The 23,445-nt window shown below is 32.8% G+C and overlaps 1 protein-coding gene across 2 annotated transcripts in view; it reads left to right on the forward strand.

Annotated features, from left to right (window-relative positions):
• The window catches only part of Cadm2 (cell adhesion molecule 2), a 163,505-nt gene that overhangs the window by 118,617 nt on the left and 21,443 nt on the right, over positions 1-23,445 (forward strand). The gene's annotated exons all lie outside the window — the stretch shown is intronic.

Genomic DNA, 23,445 nt, shown 5'->3' on the forward strand with positions numbered 1-23,445 from the left:
TTTTACTTTATGCATAAGTAATATTAAGAGAGAAGGCATCATGTTTAATGTTGTCTTTTTCTTACTTATATGTGTTTGTATCATGTTGGCTATACTAATATATGTTAAAATTAACAATTTCATTTAAAATTAACAGAGACTTTCTATTTTTGCATGTAGTAATTAACATCAAAGATATGTTCACTATCCTTACCTGTAAGGGTAGATCATGTAAGAGTGTTTTTCTTGGAATTTTTAATAATTTTGATGTTGTATTCAGTTTCCAATTTGCACAACATTTTCTTTCTTTACATTGTTCCAGAAAGCACAATGTCTGATTCCTGTCAAGATCTAATAATCTGTCAACCATATTTTTCAATGTAGATGACTGTTGTTAAAATAAATTTGAGGTGTGTAGCAGTTAAAATATTTCAGAAATAATTTGGTTTATTGTTTGGATAACTGAATAAATTTTATTTTAGCTAACTCTATAAGTAGGAGCAACTTAAAGATCTTAGTCATTGTTAATAATATTAAATAATGGAGGAAAGAAAATGAAAATAAAAAGGTAAAAAAACATATTTTTATGGAATCAATAAAATGAAAGGTATATAAAGTCCTATTTGTTTGTTCTGCAGAGATGTGTGTACATTGTAATTCAATGTAAATTTTAACTTCTGTGTTATACCAAAGTCTCTATGTTACGTTCTAGTATAACAAACATAAAGAGTGAAGAGCATTTACTGAAACAGTTTTAAATGTCTATTTAGATACAAAGTCTGATAATCAACTACTCTGTTATTTTTCAAAACAAGTATTGACTATTTATCTGGCATATACCAGGTCTTACAATTATGAAGATTATTTACATTTAATATCAATAGTAATCAATGGAAATATTTTTAACCCAATCAGTGATTTTTGTTTAATCTTTAGAAAGAAGCAAGTTTATTCTTTTTGGGAAAATCTTGCATATCTATCTTTCAGCCTATTGAAGTGGGATGCTAATATTTATATGCATTTTTATATGTTGTATATGTATATATATACAGTATATATAATGAATATATTTATACATTTTACACATTTGTATTTACACAGAGTATAGTCTACAGTATATATTTACACATATTAACATAGATACATACATAGATTTATATAGAGTAATATATACAATAATACATTGCATATATACACATTCAATTCATTTATAAATACAGTTTTGAGGCTATTTCAAAATTATAATTAAGGAGGTACAGTAAGCAGTTTATATCAGGAAATGTAAAATTTAAAGAAATATTTTCAACCTGTAAAATTCATTTCAACCCTCCCATACAATGATTTGAACTAAACTAAATACATTTAATTTCATTAGATTTAAATGCCATATCTTGGGATTTCATAAACTGTAACATTTATCTTGGTAAATATAATAAATAACAGCAAATTATCAATGTTAATATCAACATCTATACTTTCACAACTCCTATCATACACAGTCTTCGAGTATGATCAATATCCAATTTAAAATAAGTGTAGAGTCTCAACTGTGGCTATATAAGAAATCAAGATGGACTCAAACAAAAAAAAAACTAGTCAGATGATTAAAGTAATAACCTTGAGACTATACATCTCTTTAAAACGAAGACTTTTAATTCAATGAGGGAGAGAGGCAAGAAATTAGTAGTATCCAGTAGTATGCAGTGTTAACACACAAGTGAATCAATTTGAGCTGTCATGGTAAAAGCAAGGAAAAAGTAAATGCTAAAGATAGTTTTGAGGATGAATGTCTATTTACTCATGTTTGTTATCATCAACTAGTTCGACTGAGGGGTTTCAATTCTACATGTCAGTTTGAGTTCAATGTATCTTGAGCAATGTCACCCCTGTCATCATTCTCCCCCATCTCTCCTTACCCCAACCATCCTCTCAATTTACCTAGTTCTGATTTCACATATACACTCAATATTATGACAGCATTCAGCAATCTTTCCTCTTTCCATTCATCCAATCTCTCCCTTTGACTTCAATCCTTTAAAAAACATGCTCTCGCTTGCTCTTATTCTTTTTTTTTTTCTTTCAGTTCTGAGGCTTGAACTGGGGGCCTGAGCCTCTTTGTACTCAAGGCTAGTGCTCTACCACTTGAGCCACACACATTAGTATTCAGCTTGTTATGAATGGTTTATTGGAGATAAGAGGGTCCTGGCCATTCCTGCCTGGTCTGGCTTCGAACCACTATTCTTAGATCTCAGCCTCCTTAGTTGCTAGCATTATAGATGTGAGCCACTGGTGTCCGACCTGTTATTCTTTTTTTAAAGCCATACTTTAAATGAAGGGACAAACGGTGAACAAATGCAGTAGTCATACTCACTAGTAACAATGTTGAAAATTAACTGTGTATGGGAATGGGAGGGAAAAATTGGGAGAGAGCAAAGGAACGGGTGATAGTGTTTGAAAGGAAATGTACTCATTACCTGACTCATGTTAACTGCAACAGTTCTGTATATCATCTTTATAATGAAAAAGTAAAAATAAAAAAAAAACATAAGGTAATTTTGATTCTTTGATTAAGAGCCTTTTGGTCTCAGACATGGAATTAAATTTTGCTTTCCCATTTTTTATTTCATCAGAAAATAAGAAGCCTTTACTTCCTGTAGTCATTATGAGAATTCATCTTGAAAATACCTTTGAAATACATTAATTTTAACAAATTTATTTGAGCAAGACAACTGGAACATTCACACTAAAAATATTGTTTCTTTATCCCACCCATCCACATTTGCAATTAGTATTTATAGCTAGAAAGAAGGGAGCAATATTGCCACCATTATTATTTGCCATAAGTGGTCAAGGTCTGGTCAGGGTGTAGCTTGTGATTGGCTTCAATGATATGACTACGTAAATAAGTAAGGATATGTAAGATTAACCATGTATGTTTATCTGAGTTTTGAATAACAATTTATAACATACTTTTATAATTGAGACAGGAAGAATCCTAAACTAAATATTAGTACCTGTTTATATTGGAATTATAAATTGTTTTAAAACATTTTATATACCCTGAGTCTGTTTGAATAATTCACATTTTAATAGTGTGGATGTGGAAAAAAGAAAAACTAAAACTGGACTCAAAGTTGTTTGTACATCCATGTAATATTGAAATTAATTATTGTTTTGAGTCTGGATTTGATTTTGTATCAGCTGTTGAAATGATAGAAGGAAATTTTCACGCTAATTTAGCTATCATTTTTCTAAAAATCCCAACCAATTTAATAATTAAAATGAAGCTAATTGCAAGAGAACCTTTGTTGATTATAGCACTGCAAAGTAAGACCAAAGAGTTCTTTATATGAAATCTTGTATTTTTATAATAAATCAGAGCTATGGCTTTTGGAAATATTTGAATAAATCATTAATTTTTCTTTGTAAAAACTGAATCATCTGGAGCTGATGGCTCATGTTTATTATAATCCCAGCTACTCAACTGAAATCTGAGGACTGCCTTTCAAAGGCAACCTGGCAAACAAAGTCTGGGAGAATCTTGTCTCTAATAAAATACCAAAGAGCCAGAAATGGTTCTGTGGCTCAAGTGGCAGAGAGCTAGCTTTGAGCACAAAACCTCAGAGATAGCACCCAGGCCCTGAGCTGAAGCCCCAGGACCAGCACACACGCACACACACACACACACACACACACACACACACACACACACACACACAAGAACAAATCTATTTTAATCTTTGTAATATAATCATATATGTGTTGTATGTGTAAACTGAAAATAAATTACCTCAGTATTTACCTTGTTCCAGCATAAAGAATGAGATGTATTGCTAATTTCTACTTGTATTTAATATAGGCACAGTTGGTAGGCTTATATCATAAAAGTATTTTTTTGTCTGTAGGCTTTTAACTTCAATTATTTCATAGCCCTTACTTCAAAATAGAATAACTCAAGAAAAAGAACAGAAAATATTGCGTATAAGCTTAAAGCCAGTGTCTGAATCATGTATATTATACTCAGAAATTTTACAAAGTAGAATATTATGGCATAAAGGAAAATTTATCAAAATAAAAGCACAGAAATGTAGCAATAAAGAAAAAATGACTGAAGTAAACACCATATTTGTGAGTTAGCCACTACTAATGCACTCAAACAGAGCATTTGAAATGTCAAGAATCTATCATCTTGACACAAATTCTAAAGTGTACAAATCAAGAAGTTGTTTATGAGCCTTTACTACAAGTGTTTAACTATAAAGATGTTTCTGGTTTTATTGTTGGTAATAAAATACTGTATGGTATTGTGAGCTTTTAAAAATTAAGTGTCAATATGCTGGGGATTCTTTCAGTTGACAAAAATTAAGTAATAATTTGATATCCAGATGGTCTGTATACAGAAACATGCTTATCTACAAAGAGACAAGTTTCTCAGTATGAGCTATAAATGATAACTAAATTTTCATTAGTTTTTTTCCCCTCATAACAAGAATTGTTATGTGAAGTTGATTCTGTTTTAAATTCTACATGTAAAAAAATAGTTCATAATGGAAACAACACATTAAGCATACATCATACAGCGAATGAATAGCAATGTAAGTTCTACAGTTGAAAGTATTTCATCAACCTTGCTGCAAGTAGCCAATTGTTAATTCTAATGAAGTATCCACAGGCTAGATGTGAGTAGTGAGGCAGGCTGGTGGCCTATGCATAATTGAATGGGTCAGGTCAAATTACATATGGTATCATAAAATGCCAGAATTATTGTATTTTTTATTTTACCTTATTTGAAAAAAGAATGAATAATACTATTTTTAATAATCATTTTAAAACTAAATTGAGTGTTTTGGACTTGACTGAAATTGCTTTCTGGCAACATTTGAAAATCTTTAAATTCTTACCAAATTCACTACATCATCCATGAAATATGAAAACTCATATTCATGTTTTCATAACAATGCCAATCTCACTTGCAAAGATCAGTACATCTATACTTATGTCAGTTTTTAAGGACATTCTTGCAGTTTGTGCAATATCAAAAACAGTGGTAGTGGCATTACATTTTAAGGTTTTATACATCCATTTCAATGGTAGAATGCTAGCCTTGAGCTGAAGAGCTGAGAGACAGCAGTCAGGCGCAGTGTTCAAACCCCACGACCAAAAAAGAAAAATATTATCTTTGTATAATATAATTATATTCTTATATTATCTTCAGAAGAAATTAGAAACTAAATGACAGGGGTCTTAACCAAGTATGTGCCATTTTATTCAGTTCATTTTCATGTAATATATATATATATATAGTCATATAAATTGTAAAGTAATATGCATAGTGTTTGTATTGAAAGAATTATATATATTACATTTGAAAATAGTGAAACTAAAATGAGTTATATGTTATTGGGAAAATCTTGTTTTCTATTTGGAAACCCTGGACCACATGTATGAATAAATAATTCTAGAACATCTCTGATATTATTTGAAAAGTCATTAATAAACTAAACTGGTGTATCTTTCTTACTAAATAGTGAATTAAATTTATGAGCTGTGCCTTTGAAGCTTAAAAGATTGCCAGTCCTGCCTTTGCTTCTCTGACACTCTGCATGAAGCACAGTTAATAACCTCCCTTGTAAGCTTGGTGAAACACTGAATTGATACTAATTATACCAACTTTGGGGCCCAAGGTGACCTTGACTTCAGTGGGAACTTTTAGGCAGGACAATAAATAAGACCAAAGCCACAAAGCATGACTTCTAAGCCGGGTCTAATATAATCTATTAACTTTGGGAAGTTTGTGGAATTTCAATAAGAGCTCAGATAATTGCAGTATTTTAAACATCTCTTGCTTCACTAATACACTATTTCCTTATTGCTCAAAATTTCAAATAAGTTCATATTGGCTTTCTATACTCATTTAAATTAATCTGCGACCAGTAAATTAAATGCTACTTGATGTAAAATGTGCACACAATGATTAAAGAACGAGGAGACAGAATTTTCTGAGTGACTGCTGAAAAATGGACAAAATACTTACACAAAGTTAGTGTCAGAACTTTTTATTTTGAATCTTTGACACACTGAATCTTAAATAAAGAAATCCTATCACAAATTGATCAAGAAAACTGAAAAAGCAAAAAGACAAAGTAGTTTCACAAGTTTAAACTATTACATATACATACACACCACTACCACTACCACCACCACCACCACCACCATCACCACCAACAAAATTGTCAGGACCAACTAAGTAGAAGTTTCATAGCCAAAAATTTGAATGCAACAGTGTTAGAAAAGCAGTTAACAGTGTTACAAAACATGTCATAAGTGATAACAGAAATAAAACTTCCTTTAATAATATGGTTTAAATGATCACACTAATGTTTATTATTTATGGAAATTCTTAGTAAATCCAGTTATTTTTCATCTTAGGTAAAGATATGAACTCAAATATTAGAAAGACCTTTTTATTCAACTCTCTAGTAAGCGAAGGTTATTCAATGCATATTTACATCGGGGAAAGAGAACATAAGTATGAGTTAACAATAGAAATTACATGAGCACTTTGAAAAACATATTTTTGTCTAAATTAGTTCAAACAAAGTCATGCTGACAAAGCCAGGCATCAGTGGCTCATGCTTATAATCTTAGCTACTCAGGAGGCTGAGATCTGAGGATCATGGTTCAAAGCCAGCCCGGGCAGGATAGTCTGGGAGATTCTTATCTCTAATAGACCACTAGAAAACTGGAAGCACCACTGTGGCTCAAGCAGCAGAGCGCTCGCCTTGAGCTGAAGAGCACAGGGATAGCGCCCAAGCCCAGATTTCAAGCCCCATGACCAAAAAAAAAAAAAAAAAAAAAAGTCATGCCTACAATATAGGTTCCATAACAAAAAAAAAGCAAATAAACAATGCTATACAGAAATAGTCTGAGTTATAATGAAAAGAGTAACATTGAAATACTTTTCTTTCTCTTTAGTGTCATGCTCTACATTGATTATAAGATAATCCCTAACTTCCCCTCCCCTACTACTCTTATGGTTACCCTGATGCAGAAACATGAAGATGGTCTAAACATAGAGTAGCCAACGTTTGTTTAATAAAGTAACCTTTAATACAAGGCTGGAAGATAAGGTATGGAGAAAAACAAAAAAATGTACTAGCAAGAAAGAAAGATGCTATTTCTAGACTAAATCTGCAGGACCAAAGTAATGACACAGATTCTTCCAACCAGGAAAAACTGGAGCCACACAAGGTAAAGTTCAAAAACCAGTTTTCACAGAATCCCAGGAAGGTAGGGACATTGGAAGGGGGAGATTAAATGTCAGACATTTCATTTTCTGCCTTCCTACCTATACCTTTCTAACTAAAGTCATCCTGAAAATTGGAGGACCCTCAGGGAACCCTGCCAGGCTGAATAAAAGACAAATCAGAGTAACAGATGGATTTGGAATCAGGTAAGGAATGAAGAGCAGAGATATATGTCTTTAGAATACTTCATCTGCACATTTGTTTGGGGTGATTAGATGTCAGATCTTATTTTAGTTTTCAATTCTCTCATGAAGCTGTAATAGACAAATAATATAGATAAGTAATGCCTTCACGATTTGATACATTGCAGGGAAAATCAGGAAAAGACAAATACTGGAGATGGGAGAAGGTTGAAAACCCCATGAGTCTTATAAAGAATGCCCATCTAATTTATCCTTCACTTCTAAGACTCTCAAATCCACTAGTATGGATGCAAACTCTTTCCATTAGGAATAAGTGCTTGTAGAATCTTAGCTACAGTTTCTAAAAGCAAGATAGCAGTAATTTAATAAAAAAATGACTGATATGGTTATGTCCTATTAATTTTCCATTAAAGGAATTTTAGTGTCACACAGACATGTAATTTCCAGTCCTGAGAAATAGCTTTTCAGAAATTGAAATTATTTTCTTAAGAGAAGATTTTTACCAACAACAATCACGGTCTTAAATATAACTTGATTTATCTGTCTTTGATACTTTTAAAGTATGTGTGTTTTTAATTCAGCTCCATTGGTAGAAAGGAAACATGTAAAATGAAAACAATCTAGCTTGTTTTCACTCTGTTGCATACCTATTTTTCTATGTTGGAGCTACAACTGAGAAATCATAAAGCTTTGGTCATAAGATTTTAGAAGTTTGTTTAAAACATGAAGAATGATAATGCATTTTTTTGTAACAGGCATTTGTAAGGTATATTAAATAGGTAGGTTTCATTAGGTAGCAGATGAAGAGGATACCACACGATATTCTGGCAGGAAAAAAAGTTTATTTACCAAACTGCTGTCCCTTGCCAACCAAGGTAGAGAGGCAAGGCCAAAAGGGGTGACCCAATCCCAGTCCAGGACTTATCTAGGCCAGGGACAGGAAGAGGTGTGGCCACACTGGATCTGGACATGACCTCAGGGCCTGGGACCAGCCTATGGTCAGATAGGAGGCCTGACCAGATGCAGCCCACAGTTGTGACCTAGCAGGAGGGGGAAGTTACTGCTTCTTGGTGTGCCAGTTACCTAGGTAACACAGATACCAGGCCAAGACATAGGGAGTTGTCTGCTCAGGGCCTGCATGGCCTGGGGCAGACCTTACTGTAATCTAAACACAAATAGTTTGAAATGCTTCTGGAGATTCAGTAGTTCACAATCCATTTCAAAGAAGAAAAAAGCAAATCCTCTTATATTTTCCTTTCAGTCTACCAAGGATAAATCCATATATTAAAGCTTAGAATCAAGTTAAAAGAAATGAATATGCAAAGAAGAGATAAAAAAAATCTAATATTCTTTTCATTTGACTTCCTTCTGTTTATTTTCTTTCTTTGATACTTTTTGTAATAATGGTGAGTATCGAAGCCAGGGTTAAACACATGCTTTACCCTGCCCCACTAATATTGACATATGTTACACTTCCACACTCATATTTATATCACTAGTCTGTAGTATATTTCTAACTTCTTCAGTATTTGGTATTATGTAAATGAAGATACTTTGGTGATAATATAAATTTTGAATTAAAGATGATGAGTTTAAAATACCTTTGTAGCTGAGTGCCAGTGGTTCAAACCTATAATCCTATCTATTCTGGAGGTTGAGATAAGAGGATCAAGATTTGAAGGCAGTGTGAGCAAGAAAGACCGGACAAGATAAAAATCTCACTACGAGTGAGATTAAATGTTGGTGCTAAGTGAGAGCTACAAGGTATGGCAGTTTGAAAATATGTGCGTTTCTGTTTTCTGCTGCTATGACAGTATGACTAGAACTGGATTGTTTATTTTTGTGTTTTCCTCTGGATTCTCAGCCAGCAAGACACTGGTGAAGGCTTTCTTTTTTGTGTCCGCATGGCAGAAAGTGCAAGGTCAGGAGAATTCCCAAAAGTGTGAGCAAGGTCCTGGTTCCCTGCATCTTGTATATACACTTTCCTAATTTAGGGAAGAGAAGGGAAATAACAAAATGCTGAAACAAGGATTCAGGTTGACCCATTGTAACAATGAGACATACCAGACACTAGGTTGAAAATGAACTTTACAACTTCCAGGGTGAGGCTGGGAGGAGTTAGGGAGGTGGGAGGGAAGGGATGTTAGGGGAAAAACAAAGGAGGGGTAACAATGCTCCATAGGAAATGCACTCATTACCTTACTCATGTAACTGGAACCCCTCTGTACAGTATCTTTACAAAAAAAAAAATTTAAAAGGGACACTTTCCTAACCGCCCACTTTCAGATAACTAACCAAATTTTTCCATTTCTAGGATCTATTCATAAAGGCAAAGGAACACATCACTGTGCATTAACCTCATCTCCCCAAATAGGGATTAGGGATTAAGTTGCATTGATAATTAAGTATCCAACACATATACTTAATAGAACACTTACAAATGATAATACTCATTCTTCAAAGTCAACTAAGTCATCTTTAAAATCTAAATTTATAAATGTCTGCAAAGTGAGTTAAAGTGAGTCATTATAGGTGGCAAAATATGCCCACTCAAATGCCATTATGGCATAAAGATTATGTTGAATTAAGGACTCTAAAAAACAGCAGATTCAAAATAGTCAGTCTAACTTTCCTCTTTCTCCCTTTATTAGGAGAAAGAAAACCCTTTAACATCAGATATAGGAGATAAAACTCCCTCTTGTGAAAGACACCCAATTAGAGGGATCACTCCAGTGGTAGAGTCCTGGTATTTGCACACACTTTCACACACACACACACACACACACACACACACACACACACAACACACAGATTTGATCTAGTAGAAACTTTATTGTTAAGTATTATGAGAAAAAAATTTGCATGGTTATAAAATATAACATCATATTTTACATATTATTTTCTGTATGAACTCACTGCAATCTGGTTTGGGGCTCATTTATTTTATTGATTGATTGGCTGATCGATTGAATGATTAATTGCTACAGGTAGCCTGTGCTTGACTTGAGACCTTTCAAGCCTCAGACTTCCATTAACTGAAGTAGAATTACAATGATCAGCTCTTAGAAGCTCATTTTAAAATTTGAAGTAATTATTTTTACTGGTTTCACCTAAACATCTAATTTAAGGAATTAATTAACCAAGACTTAAAACAAGACAAAGGATTCCTACTTCACTATGTTTGGAAATCTTGTTCTTAGGTTTTTTGATCCTTAGGTACTTTAATCCCCTCTCCCTCTCAGTCTCCCCCTCACCTTCCCTTCTTGTCCCTCCCTCCCTCCCTCTCTCTCTCCCCTTCTCTCCCTCCCTCCCTCTCTCTCTCTCCCTCTCTCTTTCTTTCCTCCTTCTCTCCCTCCTCCCTCTCTCTCCCTCCCTCTCTCTTCTCTCTGTCTGTCTCTGTCTCTCTCTCTCTGTCTCTGTATGTCTCTCTCTCTCTGTCTGTGTCTGTCTGTCTCTCTATCTCTGTCTGTCTCTCTCTCTTTCTCTCTCTCCCACCCAATGTCTATCTGAGCCCCAAAGCCTCATTTTGGTACGAGAAGTGTTAAATGATACATTGGTCAGCAAGGAAATGGAATTACGTTGCCTTCCATAAACTACTTCTCCAGACTCTATTCAAGGTCGAGGTTTTCTCTTTCGTCTGTCTGAACAAGTTGGCTTCAAAATGAAAACATTTTGTTTAAATTACACTTGAAGCCTTGGTGTTTGGAAACTGAAAAGGATCATTTGTAAACTTTAATCCTTGAAACATAAAATCAAAAAGCAATATGGACAGTATTATCTGAAGGAAGCAGTTTAAGGCTCTGGAGTAAATCTCAATGAAAATTTTAATTTATTGTCAAAAATAAAACTAAATTTTATTATTTGAATCATGAATTTTAACATCATCTCGTTGACTATTTGGTCCTAATCTATAAAATAGTAGCATAATTATATATGCAGGAACTTTTTAAGAATTGCAAAGTTGGGCTGGAAAGGTGGCTCTGTGGTAGAGTGCCAGCCTTACATGCATGACGCCCTAGGCTCCATTCCAGCACCGCATAAGCAGAAAAAGCATGAAGTGGCCCTGTTGCTCAAGTGGTAGAGCTCTAGAGTTCAGGCCCCACAAACAACAGAAAACAAAACAAAACAAAATGAAACAAAAAATAGCTGGAAAATACCACAAACATACATTTCTCTTATGGCTATTTTATTTAAGAACTTCATTTGTATGGGCAGAAGGGTAATGGGGCTTGAACTCAAGGCCTTACACTTGGCTTTTTTTACACAAGGCTAACACTCTACCATTTAAGAAACACTTTTAGTCAATGCTTTAGTTGCTCATTTGGAGATAAGAGTCACAAAGACATTTCTGCCTTGGCTAACTTTGAACCATAATCATTGCATCTTAGCCTCATAAGTAGCTAGGATTACAGGCATGAGCCTGTAATGACCTGAAATAGTTGTTGTGGGGTTTTTTGTTGTTGTTGTTTTTGTCTTTTTGTTTTGTTTTAAAATTGGGAAAAGACAAAACATTAACATTCTAAGGAAATTCTTTTAAAAAATCATTTTACATAGCTTTAAATTTTAATAAATTTTACTAGATATTATATTATAGAGGTTGTTATAATTGTGTAATTATGTTATGATGATATATGGTGGAAAAGAGTCGACACTATGTCAAGTGTTACACATTTAAGGGGTTTTTTTTTTTTTGCATCTATTCAGTTTTTAGAGAATCACCTGCTGTTAGCAGATGATATTAGAGGAGTGTTATTGTAATTGTAATAACGATGGTTGTGAGTATAATGAGATAATGAATGCAAATTGTTTAGAACAATGTCTATAATATTTGGAATAATCTCAAAAAACTTATCTAATTATAGTGAAAGAACTTATAGAAACAGCTAACTTTGCAACTTTCATAATTAGATATAAAGATCAAAAGAATGGAAAGTATGTATCTTGAAATACTGAATCCCTGCTTAAAAATTGTTGTTGCTACAATAAAGTAGAGAAAAAAACTGTAGTGACTACTATGATCATTCAGAATAAGTAAATTAGAAGAAACTGCATAGAAATGGAGAGGAATTCATTTTGTCAAAAATTTTCAATGCACAATATATCATGATAGTATTTGCTGTGTAGTTTATGGATGGATCCAGTCTTGCCTAATTATCTACTTTTAAAGGGGATCTATAAAACTGGAATGAAAAGTGTGTGTGTGTGTGTGTGTGTGTGTGTGTGTGTGCCAGTTCAGGTCTTGAACTCAGCCTGGGTGCTGTTCCTGAATTTTTGTGCTCAAAGTTAGTGCTCTATAACTTGAGCTACAGCTCTACTTCTAGCTTTTGTAGTAGTTAATTTGAGATAAGAGTCTCATGGACTTTTCTGCCTGGTCTAGCTTCAAGCTATGATCCTCACTTCTCAGCCTCCTGATGACTTAGAACTATGGGCATGAGCCACAATTTCCCAGTTTTTCTTTTCAATGTGGAATTCATTTTCTTTTGTATTTTAAAATTGAGACCATAAGACTGTAGGCTAAAAGAACATCATAGTTCCTTTGTTCTATTAAAAATGATAGGGACAGGGGATGTGGCTCCCTGGTTCAGATATTGCATTGCATGCACAAGGCCTTGGGTTCAGTTCCCAGCACTAAAACTTAAAACTGCTGCTGCAAAGCAGTGTGACTACAATGAAATTGGTTTGACAAGGCTTATCAAAATACACATAATGCAAATAATAGTAACAGAAACAAGGTTAAAACCAACCATAAATGATGCTATATTTGTGCAAGAAAAGAAAGAGAGAAAGAATAAACAGACATTGTTAAGTGTCATTAAGTCACTACAGGGTTATTCCAAAATCCTCAGCTCTGTTAGTCATGAGATACACATTTAAATTGATCCTCCTAGAAATAAAAAAAAAATAATCCTGTAATGTGTCAGGTGGAAGTAAACTTGCTAGGTTGTTGTAGAACATCAAGATGTGCAAGGCCAGGCCTGTCTAGGTGAGCTAATCCATACTAATCTTGTTCTAGCAGATAATATGTGAAAGAAATTAGGACTTTCTTGGATGAAAGAAGATAAGGTGAGTAATGATAGAGTTTGTGGCTAGTGATATGAACCTTTTACACCTTACACTCCCAAAGCACCTAATACTGTCAAGCAGAAAAAGAGAAAGAAAAAAAAAATTACTACAAAGACTTTTGGATTCTTCAAGGACTTTACCTTAAAGAGAACACAAAATTGTAAAAAAGAAAATACACTTCATATGTGAAATTCTTCATGAATAATTTTTAATCTACTTTCTATCACCCATGTCCTACAAAATAATTTCTAATAGACTAAGATAGAGCAAAAAGGAAAATATGTACTATTGCTCAAGAAACTAAAAACACAGTGCACTAACATTGTTAAGAGATTCATAATTTATGAGTTCTACGTTATTATATCACAAAATTTGACCTTTATTCACTGAAAAACTGTCAATATGACTACTTAAGTCAATACTTCCTGCTTATAAAATCTTATTATCTTTTCCCAGGAGCAGTCAAGAAACTATTATGGTTTTATTATCATATGAGTATTTAGTAAAAAGTTCTAATCACATGCGTTTAATTTGCATAGTTTTGAGCTTTAAACTTTTTAGTTGTGTTTAGATAATGAATGCCTTAAATGATGCCTTTGTTACTTGTTTAACATTGTGACACTTTCTCCTTCTCAGTCTATTTGGAATATTTTAGTAATTATCCATTTAATTTTTTACCCTTTAATTTAAATTAAATGGCAATATATGCAATAAAGATGACTACTTTGTGTTGATCAGATTGAAAGTTAAAATTAAATATTATTTAGAAATCCTGTATGTGATATCCTATAATTTAAAACCATGGAATTACAATCCTTGTTAAGGCTAATAATAATAATTTAAATAGGCTGAACAATTAAAACAAACTTGGTCTGACTGGTATACATCAAATTCTTCCCCACAAATAGAGAATACATATTTTATCAAGTTTGTGTAAACATATTTTTATAAAGGAATCAATCACATAGAACTACCCTAAAAATCTAGCCATACCACAATTAGGCATTTATTCAAAATATTACAAATCAGGGATAGGACAGGAAACAACAGTCAGTATGAAAGAATATAAAATATTGATAAATGCAATTTTTCTAGCTAGAATATAATATCCTAATGTATTATGGACAGTGGAAGATAAGTTATGGTGAAAAATAATAGAAAAACATAAAGTCTTCACTTCATAATACTAGTGAAACAGCAAATCTAATGATATATAAACCACTTAAAATCTTATTCATAAAAAAATTCTAAAAAGTGAACATTTCTACTGTTGTAACTTGATAAAACATATTCTAAAAATAAGTATGGAAGAAAAATAATCATAAAATTTTAAGGAAACAGAAACAATATAGTAACCGATATATTAATACTTTTCTGTAATGTAAGATATTAAGGAGGTGGAACAATCTTTGTCAGAGATCAGTCCTGGAAGACAAATCTTTTCCTCAGCTCTTCAGCTCAAGGCTAGCACTCTACCACTTGAGCTACAGTGCCATTTCTGGTTTTCTGGTGGTTTATTGAGAAGAGTGTCATGGACTTTCCTGCCTGGGCTGGCTTTGAACCATGATCCTCGGATCTCAGCCTTCTGAGTAGCTAGGGTTACAGGGATGAGCCACTGGTGCCCAGCCAAGAATAGATTTTAAAATTACTAGTAAAGAGAAATTAAGAGAGAAAGAAAAGGAATTCTATAAATAAAGATATAAATATGTCAAGGAAGAGAAGAGGTAACAATGATTGGCAAGTAATATATTCATTGCCTTACTCATACAACTGTAACCCCTCTGTACAGCATCTTTACAGTAATTTTTTGTAAAAAGATATAAATAAAATAAATCCATATGCCATATATTCTCATAAAAACAAAGTTAAAAATGTCTTGTTCAGAAAAATGAACTACAATACTGGCCAAAATGCCCTTTTTACCATATACTTGTCAATTATATCAAAATTTAAATGTATTATTTTTAAAAATTGACCCAGGCACAAAGAAACAAGTAAAATTTCACATTTCTTTTCATAATGCCAGTAGAACATCACTAGGAAATCTTTAATGACAGTACAAAGAAATTTTTTATTATTATTTTGTGTGTGTGTGTGTGTGTGTCGGTTGTGGGGCTTGAACTCTGGGCTTGGGCACTGTCCCTCAGCTCTTCAGCTCAAGGTGAGTGCTCTACCGCTTGAGCCACAGTGGCATTTCTGGTTTTCTTATGGTTTGTTGGAGATAGGAGTCTCACAGACTTTCCTTCCCGGGCTGGCTTTGAACCATGATCCTCATATCTCAGCCTCCTGAGTAGCTAGGATTACAGGTGTGAGCCACCAGCACCCAGCAAGACAAAGAAAATTCTAATGCAATCACTGTAAATACTGATGAAAAAAAATCTAAATAGAATAATAGCATATATAATCTAGTCAGATTAAAAGAACCATAGCTAAACAACCTAGTGATTCAAATTTAATATTAATAAATATATCCAAATAATTAGCCATTTTAATAAGTATGCAGAGCCATTAATATGTACATCTTAACAGACTTAATAAACACTTGAAAATTGGCAACTTCTTTAAAATTTATTAAGAAACAAAATATGTGTGTGTGCCAAGTTCAGACTCCAAAAATTGATCTTGTAGTTAATGACAAAATGTAAAGAGACCAACCTAGAATTCATGAGACTGAGGAAAGAAGTCCAATAAGAAATGTGGAAAAGAAGAAAAAGAGAAAGACAACAGAAGATGAAGACATATTGTATCAGATAAAGATCTTAAACTACAAAACTTCATGCACAATCTAAGCTGCCAATTATATTGCAAAAAAGTAAATCTCTCCTTCTTGATGATGGCATATGAGAATGTACAAAAATTATCTTAAAATGCCAGATAGATTCAATTCAATATCTAAAATCTTAGCAACATAATGGAAAGATATGTAGTCATATGATAAAATACAAAATAAAGAACACAAATCTGTAATTAAATGATAAAAGACATTGTAGTGTTGAAGTCAATATAAATTAGCAGATAAAATATTCATTTTTGTTTATATAAATGCATGGCAATCAGTATTCTGTTAAATGTGTGATTGTAACTTTGTGTTGTATATAACTTTTTTATTTTCAAGCAATTGATCTACCTCAATATAAAATATATTTCTTAATGTAAATCTAAACAACACTAAAATTCCACTTTTCCCCAGTTAGAATGCTCATCATCAAAAATACAAACAGCAGAGGTTCTTACAGACACAGTAGAAAATGGACTCTAATACAATATTGGTAGAATGTAAATTGTTCAAATGCTCTAGAAAACATCTTAGAATTAAAATTTAAAAAAAAAACTACACACAGAACTACTCTATAACCTACCAATACCACAATTAGGCATTTATTCAAAATATTACAAGTCAAGACACAATAAGTCACTTGCACAATCATGTTTTATAGCAACACTATTCACCATAACCAAGGTATAGAAACAGCCCATTTGCTCCCCAATGGACAAAAGGATTACATATATATATATATATATATCACATATATGTATATATACCACATATATGTATATATATATCACATATATGTATCTATGTGCATATATGTGTGTATATATACACACATACATATGTGTGCATATATATGTATACAGATAGTGGAATTTTACTTATCTGCTGGGAAGACAGACACTATATCACTTGCAAAGAAATAGATGGACCTGGAAAATAATGTTAAGCAAATCCATCCAGAGAAAGAATGATTCATGTTTTCTCACATATGCAAAAGGTAGAACTAATTTCTAAATGTATAAGGGTTTGCATACAAGTGCACAGAAATATATTAACCGAAGTATGGGATTTGCAAGGGAAAATTCAAATGTTATAATTCCTTAGAAAAACAAACTCATGGCCTAACAAAATGAATACCAGGTAACTGACATGTGAAAGATGTGTTTGTGGGTGGGTGGGGTGGGAAGGCGCGAGGGAAGAGGATAAAGGATAGAGAGAAGGAAGTGAGAGGGAGAATTCAGTCATAATTTTCAATGCATATACTATGGAACTTTAAGCAAAAGTAACCATTTTATTTTCCAGGCAAAAAAATACATAACTTAAAAAGGCTTTCCATTTTCCTAGGATGTAACTAACTCACATCATTCTAGAGGCATACATTACCTACTTTCTAATTAAGTTAAAGTATGAAGGTGTGATAGTGAAGTAGGGGAAGCCATCTGTAAACCATGTTATTGTGCTTCTTCCTATGTATTTATGTTATATGCCTATACACTTATTTATATTGATTAATGAGACTGTAATAAGATAAACTTAATTTTTTATATGTAGTGATCTATCATTTAAAAGGTTTTTAAGATAAAACATGAGGAAGAGAAAATTATGCTACATATTTTCTCATTAAGGTGATAACCTTATTTTGATTTGGAGGTTAATAACAGATAAAGAAAAGATTCTGGTGGAAAAGGAAGAAAATAAAATTAATCAGGAATAGTGTGCCAGCAGTTGTGACTCCCGCCTCTTTCTTAGAATAAACGCTAGTATAAGTTTTGTTAATCACAGTCCAAAAATTATTCTTTGCATTACAAGTTCCAAAGGTGAAGGAAGGTGGAAACCTTAAATTTTCCCTGTTGTTACCTCTAATAATAATTTCGAAAATCTTAACAACTCCAGAATTTGGCCTCTGGAATTTTATGATAAGTTAAAACTTAGGGCAATCATTATATTTTATTCATATCTAATGATGATTAATGTCTTTGTTATATAATCAAGGTAAAATAATCCAGTTCCCAAAGGTGATTTAATAATAAAACAAATTACTAAAGATTGGATTAATGATTTGAAATAAGTTCAAATGAAAAAACACAATTTTTAAAAGTTTTTTTTACATATTATTTTTTTCAAGAGACAAACAGAACAAGAATATGTAGAGTGACAAGTAAGATTTTTTAAATCAAAAAGAAGAAACTCATTTCAATAGAAAAGTTGTAACAATTATATTATGACCACCAAGTATTTATGCTGATGGATTTCAGCTACCCAATGGACCAGTGCCATTGTACCAAGTTGATGTAGGCTAGTACTTATCTGAGTAAGCTGAAGAAACATAGTTTGATGGGTCTGGATTTGCACAGACATTAGTGTCCAGTTTATACTATTCCCTTATACCTAGTCCAGAAGCATTTTGCTAATTATTTGTAGTACAGGCCAACAATGATTTTGATTTCTAAAAAAAATGTGTAGCATCTTTAGTTGGTAGTATTTAGCAAGTACTGTGCAAAGGGGAAAAATGTGTCTTCCATTTGATATCTCATAATTGGCCTTGAAAATTATGTGTGCCCAATTCTTTTAGGTAAACTACTATTTTATAGCCCTCAATTGCAATAATATCTGTCAGTTATATTACAGACTGCAGTGGTATATTTGTTCCAATTAGGTTACAGTGTTGGATCTTTGCTTAAAATAAGGTAAAAAGTGTAGATTCCAGTACTTTCAAATTGTTGTAACATTTTACAAAAAAAAAATAACTTTACAGAAAGGGAGAAAAAACAGCTCACATAAAATTTGAAACTTTATACAGCCAAATCAAAACTCTTTAACTTAATTTTCTAGGTGAATGAGCAAGATATTTCATTTTCTTAATTCTCAATATTCTCATCTGTAAAATGAAGTAATAATACCAAGTTTGCCCTGGAATAAATTATGTATCATACTTTTGTCTCATACCACAATATTTAATGGAGGAAAATATGACTGGAGATCAGTTGCAGAAACATTCTTGAGACGTACTCTAAATGTCTCCTAAGAAGAGATGCTTCAATAGAGAAGCATCAAGCATTTGTGGACGAAGTTACAATGTGGTAATAACTGGGCTTTACAATACTAAAATTATTAGATGTTTTTAAATTTAAAAAATAGGAAAAATTGGGGACTGACAGGTGTCTTATGAGATAATTGTTCAATTCAAGGATAATGAGGATTCAAAGGATAATGGCAAATGTTGCACACACCAGAGGCAGAAAGTTGGCAGATGAGAACCAGGGGAAAGAACATTATTTTTTGTTTGGATTTTTTTAACTGTATTTTTTGTCTTTTCTTTTTTTTTTTTTTTTTGGTACTGGGGATCGAACCCAGGACGTTGCGCTTGCTAGGCAAGTGCTTTGCCACTGAGCTACATCCCAGCCCGGAAAGAACATTATTTAAGGAGAGCAAAGTAAAAATGAATTTTGTTCAGAAACTAGTAATTTATATTTCAGAATTTTTGAAAATCCATTCAATGTTTCATTCAATGTCTGAGGACTCATAAAATGACAATTTTATTAAAATGATTAAAGAAATATATGAATAATTAAAAAGTAGAAAAATAATGAATTATCCTACAAGGAGCAAGTTGGGGAGAATTTCTTTTTTTATTATTAATAAGTGTTTTTATTGTGTAAATACCATACAGAGGGGTTACAATTACATGAGCAAAGTAATGAGTACATTTCTTATCAAGCATTGTTGCCTCCTCCTTTGCTTCCCCTTCCCATCCCTGCCCTCCCAACTCTCCCCTGCCTCCAAGAATTTCTTGAGTGAGAGACAAAAGGATGAAAATATTCATCATAGCTGATATTTTCTAAGTGGAGGATAGTATCAATATAAATGCCAATATAGCTGACAAATATTAGCCAATAAAAAGTGGAAGTTTAAGCAGTAATACTTTGGTTTCTATTTTCTTCTCTATTTATTAATTTATATTTTGAAATATTCCCTGATCAAAATTCACTAATAATGTGAGCATGAAATAGATTCATGCATTACACAAAGAAAGCTGAAATGTGACTTTCATCTAGTTTGAGACATAAAGGGTCATTTTTTTTCCCTGTAATTCATATCCCAGTTATCAAACAGGTACATAAAATTTAAAAAAACAGCTGGTGTTTCAAAAGACATCTGTGTTACAACTAGAATAGGCATTAAGTGTTTAGTAAACAATGCTATAAAATATAAACTAGCCTTTCAAAGGATACCTTTGTCTTGTCAATTGCTATAATAAAATGTATCAGAGAGCAATAGCTAAAATGAAACTTTTTAATGTGTTTCAGATGTGACTTTTCTTATGTAGCTATAAAATACAGCATAAAATTTGAAGAAATTAGAATCAATGACAAATATATATATTTGTCACATTCATACACATGCATATGTTAAGTTTGTAGTGAAAGTGTAAGACAAAATTGTTCTAAAGCTATACTTCTAAATATAAATGACAAATTTTCATTATCAAGTAACTCATACATGACCAAAATAGTTATACTCACTCACTGTTTCTGAGTTACACACTGAAATGAAGTCCCTATTTTACATTTAGAACATAAAATTTGACAGAATGCTAATGCAAAACTGAAATCATTCAAATGTTTTATGAGCTATTCGTGAAGTTATACATGTTTTGAAAAAAATTAGGACATGTTCTAAAAAACCACCCTGTATTTCTCTTTTTCTGATGTTTACTCATCTTATTTGTCTGAAAATGTCATGGTTCTTAGACATTTCTTGAATTTGCTTTGTATTTTATGTTTGCTCTTTGATCAAATTCTTTCTTTTGATTTATCTTTGTCTTTTATATAAAAATAAAATCTTCCACTACAAATTCCCTATTTTTCACTCCTTCATTCCCAAAGTCTTCTGCCGCTTATGAATCTGGAGATAATTTCTCTTCATGATCTCTGTTGCTGTACAACATTTTTGCCTTCTTCTCTCCTAAAATCAAAGGTGAAAGACAAGGTTTAAAACCACTCCAGAGAACCACTTTCATCATTAATGTCCAAAAAGATACCTGTAGTGTGAGCTGTATATTTTGTAGCAAAACAATTTTTATTTCTTCTATCTAAAAACACAAAGTATGAGCATAAGGAAAAAGTTGCTGTTCAGACATAGACTAAAAAAATAATAATAATTGTTATTTCTGAGTTAGGATGGCCCACGTCTATAATTCTAGCTACTAAAAAAACTGAGATCTAAGGGTCAGTGTTTTAAGCCAGCCAAGCAGGAATATCTTTGAGACCCACTTGGCACCGGCGGCTCATACCTGTAATCCTAGTTAATCAGGAAGCTGAGATCTGAGGATTGCCATTCAAAGCCAGCCAGGGCAAGAAAGTCCATGAGACACTTATCTACAATAAACCACCAGAAAACCAGAAGTGGCACTGTGGCTCAAGTGGCAGAGTGCTTGCCTTGATCTGAAGAGCTGAAAGACAACTCCTAGGCCCAGAGTTCAAACCGAAGATCACCAAAATATATAAATAAATAAATAAAAATCCGTGAGACCCTTATCTCCAATTATTTACTTCATTATGAAGCATTATCCTTGAAAAACAACAAAAAAAAATGCTCAAGGACAGCCCTAAGACCCCGAGTTTCAACCCCAGGACACACACACAAACACACACACACACACACACATATACCCCACACCCACCACTACCACCACCACCACACATTATTTCACCTCTCAAGATCACAGTCTACTCATCTGAAAATGGAAAGACAAATCTCTCCTTAAGAGACTTGAAAGTCAAGATAAGGTTGGGTGCTGGTGAGTCATACCTGTACTCTTAGCCACTCAGGAGACTGAGAGTCTTTATTCTTTTTTTTTAAATTTTTTAATTTAGAGAATACTTTATTAGTTTCTGTAATCAAACCCATGTAAATAAGGGAGATTCTTTATTCTATATTTTTTCAGAATTATTATTCTATACTTGTTGTTTCCTACTTCATTAGGATTTCTATTGATTTTCTTTATTCCTCTTATTTCTACAAGAGCTATCTAAAATATTTATTTTATGAAATTTATGATTTTTGTACAATGAAGTGTTATCGGTTTGTTGTTTAAATTTTTTTAACTAAGCCTACCCTGCCAACTTTTGCTTAACACACAGATGTTACCATGATGTTAACAGTAAAAGGAGGCTTTAAATTTGAAAATGGAAATGAATGCTGAGACAGGGACAGAGAAAGAGAGACAGAAGCACAGAAAAAAATAATGAATTACAAATGTAATTTTGATTATTGGCACAAAGAAATGTTTCAAAAGTATCTATTGAATAAAGCAGTGAGGAAGCTGAATTTCTGTAGCTGCTGTTGTACAAAGCCAGCCATACCAGCTGATCATACCAGTAGAGGCTAGATTTTAAATGAAAAACAACTTGTTATGGAAGTCTTAAAGATTTATTTTTAGAATGTAAGAACTTTAGTGATTTACCTTTATAAAGAAACCATAATAACTTATACTGTATGCCAAGCATATATTTGTTAAAACAATTAGAAACTATTATTATCAAGCTGAGAGTTTTAATGGATTACAGATTTTATTTCCTTTTGTAGATACAAGTGGAGCTAATTTTAGAATTAAAAGTAAATTGTGTTCTAAATGTCTTTGTAAATTCTTGCAATAAGGTCTTTTACCCATCAGCGACCTGTAGGACATGGAGCCAATCACATGACCATGAAAGAAGTTACTGGAGGAAGACATATCCATGTGTAAGGTGATAGGACAGCATATCTTTCTGATTTCTGAAGCTTTCGCTGCTTCGTTGAACACAGAATGTCCTTTATCCTGGCGTCTTTCTACCTGGCCCTCTCTACTGAATACTCATGAATACTGAATATTTATACTCTTCCTTTGAAAACCATCCTACATTATTAGCAGTGCCTCACTGCAGTTGAGGTCTTTGTCCCGCTTTCCTCGCCAGCATCTTCATGGAGCTGTCTGGCTCAACAAACTTTTTCTTTAAGATATATATTTTTATTGTAAAGATACTGTACAGAGGGGTTACAGTTACATGAGCAAGGTAATGAGTCCATTTCCTATTGAGCATTGTTACCTGCTCCTTTGTTTTCCCCCTACCATCTCTTTTCTCCCCACCTCCCCAACTCCTACCTCCACCCCACAGTTGTAAAGTTCATTTTCAAC

Source organism: Dipodomys ordii, unplaced genomic scaffold, assembly GCF_000151885.1.
Source record: "Dipodomys ordii isolate 6190 unplaced genomic scaffold, Dord_2.0 Scaffold73, whole genome shotgun sequence".
NCBI classification, from domain to species: domain Eukaryota; kingdom Metazoa; phylum Chordata; class Mammalia; order Rodentia; family Heteromyidae; genus Dipodomys; species Dipodomys ordii.